The sequence below is a fragment of the Amblyomma americanum genome, chromosome 5, assembly GCF_052857255.1.
Source record: "Amblyomma americanum isolate KBUSLIRL-KWMA chromosome 5, ASM5285725v1, whole genome shotgun sequence".
In the NCBI taxonomy this organism is placed as follows: domain Eukaryota; kingdom Metazoa; phylum Arthropoda; class Arachnida; order Ixodida; family Ixodidae; genus Amblyomma; species Amblyomma americanum.
Window position 1 is genome coordinate 188,363,687 of NC_135501.1, and position 17,302 is coordinate 188,380,988.

A 17,302-nucleotide genomic window follows, 5' to 3' on the forward strand; every position below is an offset into this window, starting at 1 on the left:
GCGAGGCTCACGAGAGCGCGGCGGGCGCCGGCAGTTGCCGCGCGTGATCGCCCCTAAGCCTGGGCCGCAAGAAAATCCCGGCGCCGGATTATAGAGACGAGGGAGTGGCACGGAAGACCACTGAGGGCGGTGGCGGCGCCGTCAAGGCTCGCACCGTCGTCGAAGACCTTCCGCTATCGTGTCCTCGGCACACACAAGCGCCAAGTTCGCGACCGGGTGGAGAAAAGCTCCCCTCAAAAAGAAGCGTTTCGCACGCGGAAGGTCGACGAACTTTTGTCGAAGACAAAAAACGGAAGCTGCGGCAACTTTTCATTTACGGCGAGTATAGGTAAGATTTACTTTTTTTTAACGCGGATTACGGATTCCCGCCACGCGAAACTCGGCGGTGTAGCAGCGCGGAAGCCTCAGAACCACTTCGACTTCGTCATTTACGTGTTCTTCCGCGATCGTCGAACGGTTCAGCGTTAACGACAACGCCTTCGCAAATCCTGCGCGGTTACAACGCCCAACTGCGGGGAGGAGATTCGCTGAACGGCGGCTTTGCGGGAGTGGCTGCACGGCATTCCTACGCTAGAACCACGCGGTGGTCCATCCTATTCACGATGAGTGCAGGCAATGCATGCAGTTTCTCTTCACACGCTTTTATAGACCCAAACGCAACACATAATAATAATAATAAAAATAATAATAATAATAAAAATAATAATAATAATAATAATAATAATAATAATAATAATAATAATTGGTATTTGGAGAAAGGCAATGGCGCAGTATCTGTCTCATATATCGTTGGACACCTGAACCGCGCCGTAAGGGAAGGGATAAAGGAGGGAGTGAAAGAAAGGAAGAATAGGTGCCGTAGTGGAGGGCTCCGGAATAATTTCGACCACCTGGGGATCTTTAACGTGCGCTGACATCGCACAGCACACGGGCGCCTTAGCGTTTTTCCTCCATAAAAACGCAGCCGCCGCGGTCGGGTTCGAGCCCGGGAACTCCGGATCAGTAGCCGAGCGCCCTAACCACTGAGCCACCGCTGCGGGTCAAAACACATTGTGCACATCCGCGCGTTTGGACAGTATACGCGGCGAGTGTTCAATCAGCAATCAAGGTGTCGTCCGATGTCAGGTGTCGCGTACAGGCGGCGGTATTATGAAAGGGAACGCGAGAGCGCGTGGCTTCCGCGCTTCGCGAAGCGCTGCCGTCAAGAGTCGGGTGACAACAGGCGCATGCGCCTTCGCCGCCGATTCTCGCCGTGTCTCTACGGCGGCGCTTCGCGAAGCGCGGAAGCCACGCGCTCTCGCGTTCCCTTTCATTATGCCGCAAACTGTACCAGCTGCGTTTCGGGCAGATGTGCGTGAGAACGGCGAATTAAATCGGGGCAGGCTCTCTTGGAAAACAGCGTGGCTGTTTTTTCATCTAAGAGGTGCCACAATTGCGTGTCCAATTCTGCATTGTTCACTAGTTGAGAGAGAGGGCGTGGGAATGGCCTTAAACATAACCGCGGGCAGAAGCGAACAGTTACGCCTATCATAAATTACAAGAAGCGAAATCAGAAGAATCCTGGGTGTCCTGTGCTTCCAGCTCACGGATAAAAAACAGGAGAGATGCCTTCGATGTTCAGTGTTACAGTCCAAGAGAAAATGTCGGATAAGAGCTTTCGCAGATTGCATGCATACGGAAGGAGCGACAGCATCAATTAACTCCAACGTATACCATGTGGGTGCTGAGAAAACACTGCAAGAGTGACCGATCGGGCTAAGCGGTAATTCAAAGCCAAGATAAAAAGGAAGAAACAGGGCAAAAAATTGAGAGCGGCTAACTTGGCTAACCCTGGAATTCAGCGAAAAGCAAGGACGCTTGCCAAGCGTCTGAGGCTCGTCCATAGCAGCTCTGCTACACGCTCGCGACAGCCGTTCTGTATATATACCCACACACTCTAAGAAAAAAACCGGCTCAAGGGGGGAGTAACGTCAACTTTAGTCCTCAAAAGGGCCCGTTAGTCTGCGAAAGGACCAACTGCGGCGAGCTGCGTGCCGTGTGCAAATTTGGAGGACCATTTGTTTAGTCCTGGCCCGAAAAGGACTAACGGGAGGACAAACTGCTCGCTTACTCCGCCGACCGATGCGCGCAAGCATGCATCCATGGATGCACTGGACCGCGAAGCGAAGCTGTCGCGCGCTATGGGAATTTCAGGCGCATGAAGAAATGTGGCGAAAACGCCATTCTTCATGTAGGTGGGCTGGTGGTCCATGCCCCACGTGCCGCGCTTGTTTGGAGGGCGAAGCGTCCATGAGCGGCATGGGTCCAGCGACAGCTCGGTGATCGCTATTTGGTGTAGTCAAGTTCATGCAAGCAACGGATAGCCGTTACGCCGAAATGCGCGTGTACACACACACACACACACACACACACACACACACACACACACACACACACACACACACACACACACACACACACACACACACACACACACACACACACACACACACACACACACACACACACACACACACACACACACACACACACACACACACACACAAGAGGAAAATTCGCTTCCACATATTGCTCACGCCTGTACTTGTTCTTTAAGTCACTAAAGAGGTCAGGCATAAATGAGCAGCTTAGCAATTGTTGTAGTGCTGTTGTGTTTGTTTTTGCTGCATGTTCAACCTCCCTGCCATAGGCCTTCAGCACCAGCTCAAACACCAGCTGCAATTCAGAAAAACACCTTCTCAGCCGCTGTGTGTGGCAAGCTGTGCTCTTCAGTGAAAAAGAAAAATAAGTTGCACAGGGTCGATTTTGCCTGGTCCAAAAAGCTGCTAAATCTGTCATGTTGGACTGTTGTCTTTTGAGCTGAACAAACATTCGCCGAAGGTCGTTCTTTCTGGCGGTGACCGCTACCATAGTCCGCTTTGTCAGCCCAGTCCATTTCATGTGGGACAGGCTCGTCGTCGTCCAGTTCTGAATTTTCTCTGTTTGCTTTCTCGGTGCATCCGTGTTTCAAAATGCTGCCGTTTTCTTCAAGCACATCTCGGTGGCGGCGATATAGATGCGATCTGTAGGATGAAAAATTCGAGTACGAGTTCGCGCAGCCTCCTATGCCGCAGAAAACATTTAAGTTTGGCTCTGCACTGTGAACTAATCCAATGTGCGTGACAACTTTCGTCAGCTGGAACGAAAAGAATGGGCAGCTCGGGCAGTACTTCGCGTCCATCGTTGTAGTCGCAAGCCAAAAGACCGCAAAGAGACCCCGCAAACGCGGTGTGCCAATTGCCAGAAAGCCGCAGTTCCTGCATATACATCGGAATCACATCGCTTCAAGCGCAGTTGCCACCAACGGCCAGGGGCACGAATAGACACGAACAGCCTCCTAGCGATAAAGCCGCTTGGCTGGCTTGGCTATAGCTTGGCATGTTTGTTGTTGTTTTGCCCTTTCATCATAATAATCAAATTCACTAGGCGCTAGAGCACCTAAGTCGCATTTAGTATAACTAAGTATTTTTGGTGTAATTTTATTTTGCAATAACCTTAGCAATTGGAGTGTCACGTTGTGCAAACTAAGCTGGCCAAGCCAAGCCAAGTCACCACAGTGCTCAGCCAAATTGAAAAAGGCGCATACTGGTACACGTGCTCGAGAAACTACTTCACGTCTCACTCAGCAACGTTCATTGCTGCGCAATTTCGCAGTAGTACATATACGTACGTCACCATGACGAGCAAGTGCCTGGTAACGTTCCGGGAAAGGAATTTTGTTTTGCCCTTTGATGGGACGCTTACACGGCGCGGGCTGGTTGAGCGCGTGAGAGACCATGAGCTGTTCCGCGGCATCGACGTTGCCACCCTCATCTTCACGGTGAGTAATTGTGTAAACTTATCTACGTGGTAGCTCCGTGACAAGTCAGTTGCCGTTCTCGGGTTCTTTTGAGGACTGGTGCTTATAGGCAGGTGTTTATTACATCCACGCGTGTAAATGTGTGTACCTTACTTATGCCTCGCGCTTTTGTCCACAGTGAATTACATAGTGCGTTGACAGTTTGCGTGTAATGTAAAGTTTAAAGCAATATCTCGGCATGCATGTGCTTCCCTATGCGTCATGCTCTAAAAATCTCCCTTTCCGTAAGGATCTCGTGTCACAACAAAGGTCGGCGAATATTAAAAATGCACACCTCAGCGCGCCGCTTAACACTAAGGCAGGTGTATAGAGAATTTTTCACATATTAATGCTTTATTTCAGTCGCGAGGTACAGGCCTGTCTAGAGCGCTGGAGCGGTGTAGTGCGGAGCAAACAAAGTGAAATCTTCACTCAACCGCTGTCAATGCTGCTTCGCACCAGCGCAAGCATTATCTCTACGACCAAATACCTGCGTGAAAATTCCACTTATTTAGTGCGATATGCAGGCATTCCTGTGCTCTAGGCAGACGTGCTGACGACTGCACACGAAATACCCGAGGTAGAGGGAAGTGTTGCTGGTGTTGCAGTATTTTATGGTCATTGCTCTTCTAAATTGACAGGTCCTGAATTCAGTGCGTAGCCCGTTGATTTAGGTCTCGTAATGCGATGCAGCAAGCATGCCAACATGCTCCGGAAAATAATGTGACACACTCATTTTGAATTGTTTAACTTTACATGGTTAGCTATTTTAGTATCATTCTCGTGTTTCCACAGATGTTCGAAGAAGATTTTAATGTTTTTGTTGACATACCTGAAGACTTCGAAATTCGGGACAGGGAAAAAATCAGTCTCCGAGGATTGCCAGGTTCGGTGAGTACATTTTCTTACCAGTATTAACTATTATTTTGTATATTTCAAATAATGCTGGAGGAGCATCATGCATCAAGGAGGAGTGTCCAATTTATGTCCTCCACTGCAATCAATGGCAATCATGGTAGAAATGTATGGAAATGTTGGCCACAGTCTGTGCTCACTGTGTAGTATGCTCTTCTCTTGTTCTTTTCTTATTTTAACCTGGCACTTTACGATTGCGGATGTTCTCGACGAGCCCCAGCAAGCGGAGCAATCCCGTGTCACTGCCACGTACAGCCTCACATACAGCCTGCCAGCTGTACCAAACGATATCCAATTCAGTATAGAGCCCACCAAAGTGGACAGTACTTCAAAGCACGCAGCAGAGTTGTCCAATGGCTCTATCATGACCTCTGCTTATACACCATGTAAGTTATTTGCAAGAATTTTTGACCATGTAGGGCAATGTGGAGATAACTTGGGCTACAAACTTGCGTGGCCATAAGCCATTTTAACGAGAAAGCATGAAGGAGCTCGTGGCGCAGAAAATCCTGTGTCGGCATTAGTGGACATGAGCAAGAAATTTTAATTTGTTGAAAAGGTGGCTATGTCACACATAGAGCGACGGACTTGAAAAGTGGATGAAATTAGAAAACTGGTGATTGTAAGGTTGCAATGTGCCTGGAACATCATTAGGACATCTAGACATATAAAGTGATCCATCGTATAAAGTCCAGCGCTTACAAACACGGACAGAGGACGAGACGAAACGAACTGAAGGCTTTTCAGTTTGTTTCGTCTCGTCCTTTGTCTGTGTTTGTAAGCGCTGGTTTTTATTTGATGGATCACCGCCAAATCGCCCAATCCTCAGTTCTGCATATGAAATGGATGAGTTGCCCCGAAAGGAAAATTGCGGTTAGTTGAGAATCGAATCCGTGACCCTTGGGTTGCGAGTCGGGCATGCTATTGGTATGTCATGTAGGAATGTTCAAAGGACTTGGTTAAAGAGGGCTGTAAATATGTGTGGTTTAGTCTTTCACATATTGATTGTGAGAGAGCAAGCAATGTCCTTGCTTATGTGAGCAAGGGGAACTGCTGTCACGTCGTAAACTTAAAGGCAGAGCTTATGTGTCCTCCCACGTCTTGCACCTAAGACACTGACTGCATCTGAAACTAAAATGTCTATGTGAGCCTACAAAAGAACATCCTCACTGTGTACTGCCTTATACGTTTGTCTTAACTGTGCTAGGTACCCTGGCAAGCTGTACAATGAGGCTGCGTAAGCTCTGGTGTCCAGGTACCCAAACTTGGCTGACGCATCTGGCACCGGCTGTGTAAGTAGGCAGCTGAAGCCCTTCAAACTAATCTTGTAGGGACAGCAGACTTTCTTAAATTAACAGGGCGGCCTAGGTGTTCTGAGTATAATAATAATGTCTTCTCTGTTTATCAGTGGTAGCCGTACCATTTTCAATGACTCTGTTTTGGGCGCCACTGATAGAGTCATTCACACCACAGTGCATGCTGCTGGCATGGCTGGCTGATTCTCTTTCATAAAATACTATCTCACAAAAAAATGGGATAAAAAATTGTTCAGAAATTTCCTGTGGTACGTCGCTAGTGACGAGGTCCTCTTTCCCTCTTGCTGCAGTAGCGGGGCAGTCATGAGTAATACTTGTTGGGGGGCTAGTTGGTGCATGTTTCCAGAAGATGGTTGTAGCGCCGAAAAAGACAGCAAATTTGGCACACAATTTGAAGCATGTGGCAACAAAATATAAGGTTCCTGTGGTTTTTTCTACCCCAAAGAAACTGGCTGGCTTGTGCATTAAAACTGATCCCAACAAGGTAAACAAGACTGATTGTAAAAAGAAGCATACAGCTCCGCTTGTTAAATGTGCCGTGGGAGTCGTATATCAGATTCCTCTCACATGCGGAAAGCACATTGGACAAACCGGCCGCTGTAATAACGACCAATTAGTGGAACATAATCGGGATTTACAAAATGCACTGGTTCTCATCTGCCACATCATTATAAAGCCTGCAGAGAAGAAAGGAAGATTAAGTGTGTGGCAAGGCTGAAAGAAGCAAAGGTTTTAAACAAGTAAGGACCAGACAGCCCGTGAACTGTTGGCGGCCTTCTATATTAAAAGAAACTGTAGCGATTGTGTTAGTGCCCCATCTATCTCCGTTTATAAGAATGAAACTGCTTTTTTAGATACACGGACGTGAGATATGTGTGTGCCTAACCTATCTTTTATCCGGTTTTTTGTAAAATCCTCGCGCGCATGTGTGGTTCTTGCTACCCATCTTGATTTGTCCTTATATTCATTCGCATTCGCGGTGAATAAATAGTTGGAAGTTGTGCCTGTCCCGTCTTGCTTGCTATGTGTTGTCTTTTTCGGTGCTACAGCCGTCTTCTGGAGGTAGTCATGAAGACTGTCGAATAGGACGGTGTATTAAAGGGTTGTACGAGAGAGCTTGATAATCCTGGCCCAGCTTGTCTGGTTGGCATTTGAATTGAAGGGTCATTGGTTGGCCTAGTTATTAGAGAACTCCAAGTGATCAAAATTAATCCAGAAACTCCACTGTGGTGCCCATCGTAGCTGATGTGTCGTTTCAGGACATTAAAACAACAAAAAAGTTCGCCTCACAGTGAAAATATAATTGGAAAACAAAGCTTGAATTACTGGAAAGGAACTCTATGCTGCAAATTTGGTAATGTGCGCGCTACCATAAAAAAGTAATGTCGGCGAGAGATCAGTGTGGGTCCTTTAGTGTTTTTATGCTATCAAAAATGTGCTGCAATAAAATATGGAGCAATATCTATAGCTTCTCATGAGGTATTTTTATGTCCATGGGTGTTTACTGGTAGCTTGTGATCAACACCATCACTGTTAGCATGTATTTAATTGTACTGTGATTGCTTTTGTCAGTGCAAGTAGTAATGCTTGCATTGTGTGGGATGTTTTAAACACAGGACTCTTGGCGAGAAGCTCTCCGTTTCAAGGCAAAATATGAGCGGAGAAAAATCCGTATCCAGCAGAATGATGGGGCAGATTCTCCACCGTCAAAAAAACCAACGAAAGATGGGAAAGTGGCCACGGTTGGCGGAAATGCCCTGCAGCGTGTTTTGAGGCCGTCTGTGGCATGCATTTGGATTTCATATAGTCCTTGTGCTGAATACAGCCTGGTGTGCAGTGTGAAGTAGGCTCCTTTTGCTTGCAGGCAACTGCACCAGACGGGGAGGATGAGGAGAGTATTGCTGGCCACATCGAAGGAATGAAGTCCGCGGTACAAAAAGCTCGGACAGACATGGCTTACATAATAGACTGTATGCGCCGTACATTTCCTACCCGAAGGAAGTGGATTGGATCCGAGGATTCATCAGTGGAAGTGGCAATACAGAAATTTCCAGCATTGGCCATGAGCTCAATCGTAAGTTCAGTAACTAGACCATCAGTTAGCGAAGCAAGGAAAAAGAAATTTTCTTTTTCTTTTTCTCTTTTTTCTTTCTTTCTTTTAATCCTTTCCTTTTTTGATTTCAGTTGCGGTGCCTGCACTTTGCATTCCATCTTAGTGGAGGCGAAATACAAAAGTGTGGATATGCTGTGTGACATCAGTGCATGTTTAAGGACCTCAGATGGTCTACACTGTCTGGAGCCTTTCACTACGGCGTCCCATATGGCCTGAATCGTCTCAGGACGTTAAACCCGCTAAAGCAATTAGGCGGAAGTGGTCTATATGTGCAGAAAATTCAGCTCAAATTTATTTCTCTTTGCCTCAGTGGAGACCTGATTGAATGGCTCGCACTGTTTGAATTTCAGAATACACCTAGGGTTGGTTCAGTGTAGCATGCCCTGATTCCACATTCTGGTCTTTTTGTTTTTGTTGCTCGACTTCTGCTGTTTAGTCGTTTATTTATTGCACGGTTCTTGTATGTGCTTCAAGTTGGTACTACTGGTGTTTGCTGGTGACCGCTGTTACATGGTGGACACTGAAGGGAAATATCGAACTAAGCAAATCAGTCAGGATATTCGTGAGGGACCGTACTTATACTTTCGATGCACTGAATAGTACCTGCATTGCAGAGAAAATCCACACAATGAAAGTCCAAAGATCATTCCACATTTAAGCGGAAATGCCACAGGAAAAAAAACAATTTTAAATAGTCCATCCAGAGCAGTGAAATTTTGTGTGCTTATACTGCTTTTCTGCTCTTTTCAGGACACTAATTAGTTCTCTTGTAGTGCTCACTTTTGCTCAGTGCTGCTAACAGGCCTCAAAAAACAATTGGTGTAGGTTTAATCTTACTTGAACCTGGTTATAACTAGAAAAAGCATTCGTGGGTGGTCCAACTCGCTCATCCATTGTAGATGAAGGCGGCAGACACAACCATTTTGTTGCAGCTTCTAATCACATGATCACCATGACGTCACACATGGTGGTGACGCCACCAAAGGCCAAAGGTTCTTTGCCACGGCAACTATTCCCTGTTGAATCTCTCCGTAACCAGCCAACTTGGGCTCTCTCCTTACTGGTGGCAGTGCTCGGCAAAGCCATCTACCGGTTGCGTGCCTTAAGTCTCAGCCACTGTGCCACTCTGCGGGTAGTGTTATAAAAGCTCAGAGGGCCTATAAAACACTACTAGGAAAGTTGGAGCCAGGGGAATTTCTGAGTTGTACCTGGAGTAGTAGAGCTTTTGCTCTAAAAAGGCCCTTTTGTAGAGCTTTTGCTCTAAAAAGGCCCTTTTGTGCGCATGCTTTCTCATAGAAAATGTTCACTGGGAACTACCAGCAGTAGCTTATTTTATAGCTTACTAACTATAGAATGCAGGGAAATAGCCCTGATGTAGTGATGGAAGTTCCTGGTGTGAAAAAAAAATTGTGATGTTATTGTTATGTTTTTGGGACTCATTACTGTTGTATCGTTTCTATACACTTGCATTAGAGATACTGCAATTCTTAGGCGACATCTGAAGCTACACAATGCAAAGGACACATTTGCCAAGTTTCAGTGCGATACGAAAAGTGCAAGTACCAAAAATTCTGGGCGGACTTCGAAAATTTGCACCCAGGATCTTTTGTAAGTCTCCATTCCATATCACGGTGAAACGTCGCAGATGTGTTCTGTAGAATGTGTATGTGTAACTTGCAAATATCTATTCAGAATTTCAATATCTCTGCTACAAGTTTAGAGAGGCTTCAAACTACACTAATCTAAGTAATGATTCTGAAAAACTAAAGGGTAACATCATCACAATTTATTTTTCCCATACTAGAAAAACTTTCATGACCAAATTTGAGCTAGTTTCCGGCATTCTACAATTATTAAGCCGCAAAATTAGCTGTTGCTCTTCGTACCCAGTGAAAATTTTCAATGTGAAATCGTGCACAAAAGGTTTTGTTTTAATCTTGTTAGCAACACTGAGCTAAAAGTAATCCTTCTACAAGGAAAATAATTATTGTTCTGAAAAAGGTAGAAAAAACAGTATAAGTGCAGTTTCATTGTTCTAGGTAGATTAGTTAAAAAGATTTCTTTTAGTAGCTTCTCTCGTTAAAGTCCCCACGGAAAATGAAGCACAGTGACAATATTTGTATGATGCATTTGTAATGGAGCTCTACGGCCAATGAGAGGTGCCACCTGCCTGCCGGGGGCACTGGTGCATCTCTTAAAGGGACACTGAGACGAGCCCTATAAATTTTTTTTAGTAAAATCTGATAGTTCGGCATTTCATGCTACCAGTCATTTAAATGCTTACTGCTCATAGAAAACCTGTGCTGAAGTTTGTTGTGTCGACTACTACATTTCAATACGCAGCCTAGCAGTGAGAGGTGTAAGCAGTTTCTGGCACACTCATAGTGCTTCCTACCTGCCCTTATTGCATGAGCTTCCACACATTGTGAAGGCCACACTAGGCGAGCATCACTAATTTGGTCTGCAGGGACTGCCTTCTGTGGCTATGCTGAGCAGGAAAGGGAAAGACGGGTCTTTGTTTAGTGAAGGCTGGAGAACTGAGGAGCAAGTGTCAATCTGCAGCAGAATAAAGTCCCGAAGAGAACGGGGACTAGGGGGATCAGCTCGCATAATAAATGCCCCCGCCCTTTTTTTTATGGAGCCATGCAAACAATTCTTAGATATGGCTGAACCAAGCCTTAGCTCTCTCTCGCTCACCTCATCAACTGCGCACTTTAAGCGGGATTCACACGAGAGAGGATTCTACCCCTATCGAGCGGGGAGGTGTGTACACATCACCAGAAATTGACGTCCTTGGGCGCCAGCCCAGGGGTGCCTGGCCTCTGGGATATGGGTCCTTTTGCTTGGCCAGCACAAAAGCTTCCTCGGTTGGAGGGGGTAAGCGGTCATTTTGTTGTAGTTTTGGGCCATAATATTATTTTAAGAGAATTTTGTTTCTACAGGTCTGGGAATATTCACTACAAGCACAGGAGCTGCTTTCTTGTGCTTCGGCACACTCTAATATAGTCAAGCAAGCTATTGACAGCTTGTCTCGAATCTGCTCTTTTGAGGTCACGTAATCACGTATTTAAGTTTTAACAAGCTAGTTGAAACGGTTGTTGTTAGCTGGGTTCCCCTGTGCGGTTATCACTTCATGCTGAGGCAGTTTTCTAAAAAAAAGAAATGGTGCATATTGTGGAAGCAATGCAAAGAGGAAAAAATGATGCAGCTAAACTCGAAATACCATATGCACATAAGGTTGCTCATGAAAAAGAAAATAGCTGACAGACATGGTATACAAGTTGTGTTTGCTGCTGATCAAAAGCTCGCCCAAATTTTGTTGCACATTTTGTGCTATGGAAGAAAAAAAGGGCCAAAAAGTTTGTGCCATGTTGGAGCCGGGTTGTTTATGAAATTCTGTTGACCTGTGGGAAGACCCATGTAGGCCAACGAGGCACCTACGTTTGTGGTCATTAACATGTACAGAAGAACATTTATTACAGCATTGTGGCCACGGATGCATGTGGTAAAGATTTTGCACCAGAAAGTTGTTGGAAGCTTATGCATAAAAAAAAAGGAAATGCACTAGCGAAGTATCTGTACAGCTCTTAAAAGCCAAATTGTGGATCTTGAAATTCTATGCATGAATGCATACTGTTTACAGCTGTTCATTCTGCATGTGTGTTGTTTTTTTTATATTTCCTCACCTGAAAAACAAATTGCATAAAGCAGATAAAGTGGGCAATGTGTGATGCCTGTTTGTCTTGCGCTGGCGCTTTACTGCTACTTAGAACTATGAACCATCTTGCCTGACAGCAAGCTCCGCTACTACTTTACATTCTGCCTGAACTATTGTTCTTGGTTTATGTCTAGTTAACCCCAAATTGGCAGCTATCACTTCAAGAATGTGTTTGATATACAGGTCTATTGCTTAATTTGTTATGCCTTCTAGTGTGAAATGTAGCAGCGCATTGCTTGGGTAGTTAGTGTGGCGCACCTTTTATTTTGGTTATCTCCAGTGCAGCCATTCTGGGATGACAACGCACTTTCCTTGATGCCTCTTGAAGGCACTAATATAGTCTGCATGCAGTAAAAAGTTGGCTGGAGCAGGACCTTCGGACTGAAGCATATTGTAACAAGCAATAAAGATCAGAATTTATTTTTCATTTCATTTTGGTGCTCTTTTTATGTCTCCATGTTTCATGTCACTGTATTTAAAATTCATTCGCCACTCTTTCAGAGACAACAGTCACAGCAGCAGTATGCCTGTTGCGAAGCTTGGTGAAAGAAAGAGTGGAGACTTTCGTCCGCCCATTTGTAAGTTTCTAAAACCGCATGTGTGAGCAGCAATGTTTTTTGGGATGCTGGGGGCATGCAGTTCTTTTTTCTCCTTGAGAATGCATTTGCCTTTACTTTTGTTTCTTAAACAAGTTAAACAAATAGACCGTGTCAGACTGAAGAAAACAAATACACAGTATTTGATATAATAACATAGCTTTGGATTCTAGCCTTCATATTCTTGTTACATGGGAATTTTCAGTGGTTTCTTAATCAAGTTAAACAAATATACTGCATCATGCTGAAGAAAAAAATACACAGTATTTTATATAATAACATGGCTTTGCATACTAGCCTTCATACTAAAGTCACATGGACATTTTCAGAGGCTATGTAGTCCAGAGGCTTAGAAATTCTCAATTGCTATCGAACTCGAATCAGGTGTGCTGCTACAGTAAACTCTATCACCATTGAAGGATTCCATCTCACACTGAGGCATAGTGGCGTCACTATCGCAGCCAGTCATTGTTCAGGCATCCAAGCAATTGACTAATAAATGACCTGCAGAGCAGCTGACTTGGTTTAAATGCAACATTTTTGCTTAGGTGGCCTATTTAACTAATTAGCTCTAGTAAGCCACCTTTTAATATGTATTAAGCATTGTGGAGGGACAAGCTTGCAAATGCTTCCTTTACATGCAAGGCTGGAGGTGTCTGAACTTGGGATTTCTCGAATGATTTGCAAAACACTCTTTTCTAAAACTTGTGTGTGCGTTTGTTCTTTTTTTACAGGATCCTGCAGCTGTGCACTATATCCCAACTGTAGTGCAAAGAGGAGGCATTCTAACAACGTCAGATTTTTCTGTTTGCCTTGAGAAGATTTGTGTCAACGAGACAAGCCTGCTGGCGGCACTTGCAACACAGATGGCCTTGTACTGGGCATTTAATATCGTTTTTGACAAAAAAGCACAGCGGTCATTTGACTTGCTGTGCAGGCTCATCAACGTCGACAGTGGCCTACGGCCAACACCACTTGTGCGTTTGGCACAAACTGTTTTGGGAAAATAAAAATTCTCAAGCTGAAATTAAATTGTCCAGTTTCACATTCCTACACATGTTCGTGGAGTGGTGAGAAGCACAGCCAACCTCAGCTAGCATGCCTGCATGGGTCTGGCAAGGATAACCATGTCATCCACAGGTGGATGAAAATTTTGTCTCAATGGATTAATGATTAGTCCCTGGAAAATCATTCAAATGGATCAACAGTTAATCCTGAGGCGGGAACATTTCCTCTCTCAGGGACCATTTCTGACGATAAACAGATAATCCTGAGGGAGTAACATTTGCTCTCCCAGGGATCATTTCTGAGGATCAGCTGTTAGTCCTTAGAGGGTAACATTTGCTCCCTCAGGGATCATTATCAAGGATCAAGTGTTAGTCTCTTGAGGACCATCTGCAAGGTGCAACCATTAGTCTCTCAGCAGTTAGTCCTTCAGAGACTAACTGTATATCCCCTTGCAGTTGATCCCCAAAAGGACGAATGGTTGTGGCAAATCACTTGGTCCCCCAAAGGACTAACCTCCCTACCCCTTTTAGTCCTTTTTTTCTTAGAGTGCACGACCACGTGGCTATGACGTGGTATCACATGGTCTTAGTACGACACCCTCATCGGATGTCACCACGTGGCTTCACATCACCCCATCGGATGCTCTTAAGGTCAAAGGTCAACACAAAGGTCATGGGCCAAGGGTTCGACACCATAACTGTGCCACATATGGTCATACACGGCTATCCTTGTTTAGGCTTAAGGTCCTTGTGCTGCCTACCCGAAGACTGCTTTACCTAGCGTAGTCATGCTTTTTCGCTCCGAAAGACATAGGGACACGGAAGATAAAAGACAGTTTTAGTTGACCGGAGCGGCGTCCCGCTCCGCTCAGGCAGCAGAGCGGGAACACAACTGCGCATGCGCAGCCCGCTAGGCCCTGAGCGGGCTGCGCACTTCCCGTTCCGCTCGCTGACGACCCTAGCGGAGCGAGCCTAGCGAGACGCCCCCAGCAGCGGAGCAAGATGGCTGCCCCCAGCGAGGTAAGCACGCAGAGTGCGCCGTCGACTTTTTCCACCAGCCGTACTAATTCGCCTTTGGCATCGTCTTTGTAGATGTAGCAAATGTGGAAATGTACGTACATACGTACAGTGGCTCGTGAAACCAATATCAAGGTCGGGAAAAACTAGTACAACCTCGGCTACAGCTGCTGTTGGCTTGCTTCGGATATCGAGAAGACCTGACCTGTCTATGTACGTCAATATATGTTAAAAAAACATTTCTGCTGCTTAAAATATTTTCAACTGCGTATCAAATGGTACAATAAAGAGTATGTTTTACAGTATAAAAAGAAATATTCACCCTATAATTATCAAATGTAGTGCTTCGAGTTTAGTTGCACAGAGGCCGCTACGAGAGTCTCCTCCGCTAAGGGAAGGGCTTCCGTTTTCCGCGCGTCTTCGCAGCCCGTATACACCGCTGCGCATCCGCTTTTAAGCAACGCAGCCTTATTCAAATAACTCGCGCGCAATCCGTGCGTGCGCCGCCTCCCGAAAGCTAAGCAGCGCGCCGCCGCGTCGCACGACGCCCCCGCCCGAACCAATTTGTCATCCCACCCAGTCGCGCACGCAAACGCACAACACGAGGGAGGCTGGGGGGGGGGGGGGGGGGGGGGGGGGGGCGAGCACCGCACCCAGAGCGGCGCACACGTGTGCGTGACGCGGCGAAAGAGGAGAGCCCTGGGAAGAGAAGACGGGCTCGCACGCCAGGCGAACGCCGCCGCCGCTGAGTCAACGACACGCGGCGCGCTTCCTCGCGAGGCTGCACCGCAAGCGCAGCGGCCGCTGAGAGGCTGGAGCCGGTCAGAGTCGCGGAAGCGTACAGCCATAGCTCCGATATGAAATGAAACGCATATGGTCACTCCGCACGCATTAGCAGAGTGTGCACCCTTTCCTCTCTTCTAAACAGTTTCCCTCCAAGGTGGATAATGCGCACGAGCGAATTCCACTTTCAGTGTAGAAGAAATGAAAATTGGTTGTTAAGGAAAGGAAATGGCGCAGTATCAGTTTCACATATCAGCGGACACGTGAACCGCGCCGTAAGGGAAGGGATAAAGGACGGAGTGAAAGATGAAAGGAAGAAATAGGTGCCGTAGTGGAGGTTTCCGGAATAATCTCGACCACCTGGGGATCTTTAACGTGCACTGACATCGCACAGCACACGGGCGCCTTTTGCACTACGGTACCTCTTTCTTCCTTTCTTCTTTCACTGCCTCCTTGATCCCTTCCCTTACGGCGCGGTTCAGGTGTCCGCCGATATGTGGGACAGATACTGCGCCAATTCCTTTCCTTAAAAACCATACAGAGCCGCGCGCCGCAGTCGTATGATTCTTGCAGTTCGGTTCGATTGCATTCTTACATAAGGCGCAAATGTCGAAGCAAGAGAAGTCGGTTCGTATAAATGAGAAAAGAAAGAGGGGCGAGCGGGAAGATTTAACGTGACGATAAAACAGGATTCCGAAAAAGATTCTGGCCGGCCCCTCAACATTCTGGGCGGCGGCTGACACACATATGCCCTCAGCGTTCTAAACGCGCGATGGGAGGAATAATAACGGACAAGCTATGACTACCAGAAGTACAATACAGCCGGAATCAACATGAAGGTAATCACTTCAGGGCTAACCTACTCGGACGAAGTGCTCTACTGCAGTTCATATTCGGAAGAAAATCGAAACAAAATACACCAGAGCAGCTGGCTCTTTCACCTAACTTTCACGGCCAGTTTGTGAGGTGTGTGTGTGTGTGTGTGTGTGTGTGTGTGTGTGTGTGTGTGTGTGTGTGTGTGTGTGTGTGTGTGTGTGTGTGTGTGTGTGTGTGTGTGTGTGTGTGTGTGTGTGTGTGTGTGTGTGTGTGTGTGTGTGTGTGTGTGTGTGTGTGATTGTGTGTGCGTGTGTGTGTGTGTGTTCGAAAGATGAGGGACCATGACAGCGGGAATGTCACAAGGCGATCAATGCAATTCATGCCGCAGAGTATGCGTTACCTTCAATGTTCCCTCGTGACGACGGCAGGCGGCGCGATCCAGCAGACCAATCACCGTGTAACACGCCGTACTCCCTTTCCACTCTCCCGATCGAAACCAGCCATCACACCGCGCCACGCCGTACCCTTTCGCCACTCACCACCCTCTCCAGTTTCTCCTGACCGAACCCCTCCCTTTCTCCACTTTGCCTCCTTTCCCTCGCGGCTTCACACGCCACCAACGCCGGACACCTTTTAGAGGGCTATAATGCTAACGCATAAAAAATTCCATTTGGTCGCCTCGCACGAAAGCGACCACCTGCACGCTGACCGTACACGATCTTTTGTCCGCCCTATAGCTCCGGAGCAGTGCACATATCTGACTTGGCCCCTTCGGCTCAAATGCGTTTGTTTCGAAGACGAAAGAGGGAAACCAGAAAGAGGGAAGACACTAAGAAAACAAGGAAGAAAGACAGACAGGAGAAAAGAAAAGGAAAGAAAGAAACGTTTTATTTTTCCTCGCCGAGAAACTGAAACGCGCGAGATCGAAAGGCGCGCGCACAACCCTAATGCGTGTGTTCGTGAATATCCATTACACCCGACACTCTTGGAATCAGCTCGCGCGTGTCACGAAGTATGCAACAGCCAGGGAGACGCTCGTCCAACACCGGCGCGGGCACCTGACCAGCATCGAAGTCCGAACGCGCTAGATAATGACCACGGCGCACTGGATGCAAACTGGATCCGCGCGGGGCAGCCCCCGCGT

General features: G+C 46.6%; 1 protein-coding gene and 1 long non-coding RNA gene across 4 annotated transcripts in view; one reads left to right on the plus strand and one right to left on the minus strand.

Annotated features, from left to right (window-relative positions):
• The window catches only part of klar (klarsicht), a 387,661-nt gene that overhangs the window by 219,565 nt on the left and 150,794 nt on the right, over positions 1-17,302 (minus strand). The gene's annotated exons all lie outside the window — the stretch shown is intronic.
• On the plus strand, positions 7,044-13,622 carry LOC144133249 (uncharacterized). Its single transcript, XR_013315017.1, has 3 exons — positions 7,044-8,182; positions 12,441-12,517; positions 13,270-13,622. It is a non-coding gene; the product is annotated as an uncharacterized LOC144133249 (long non-coding RNA).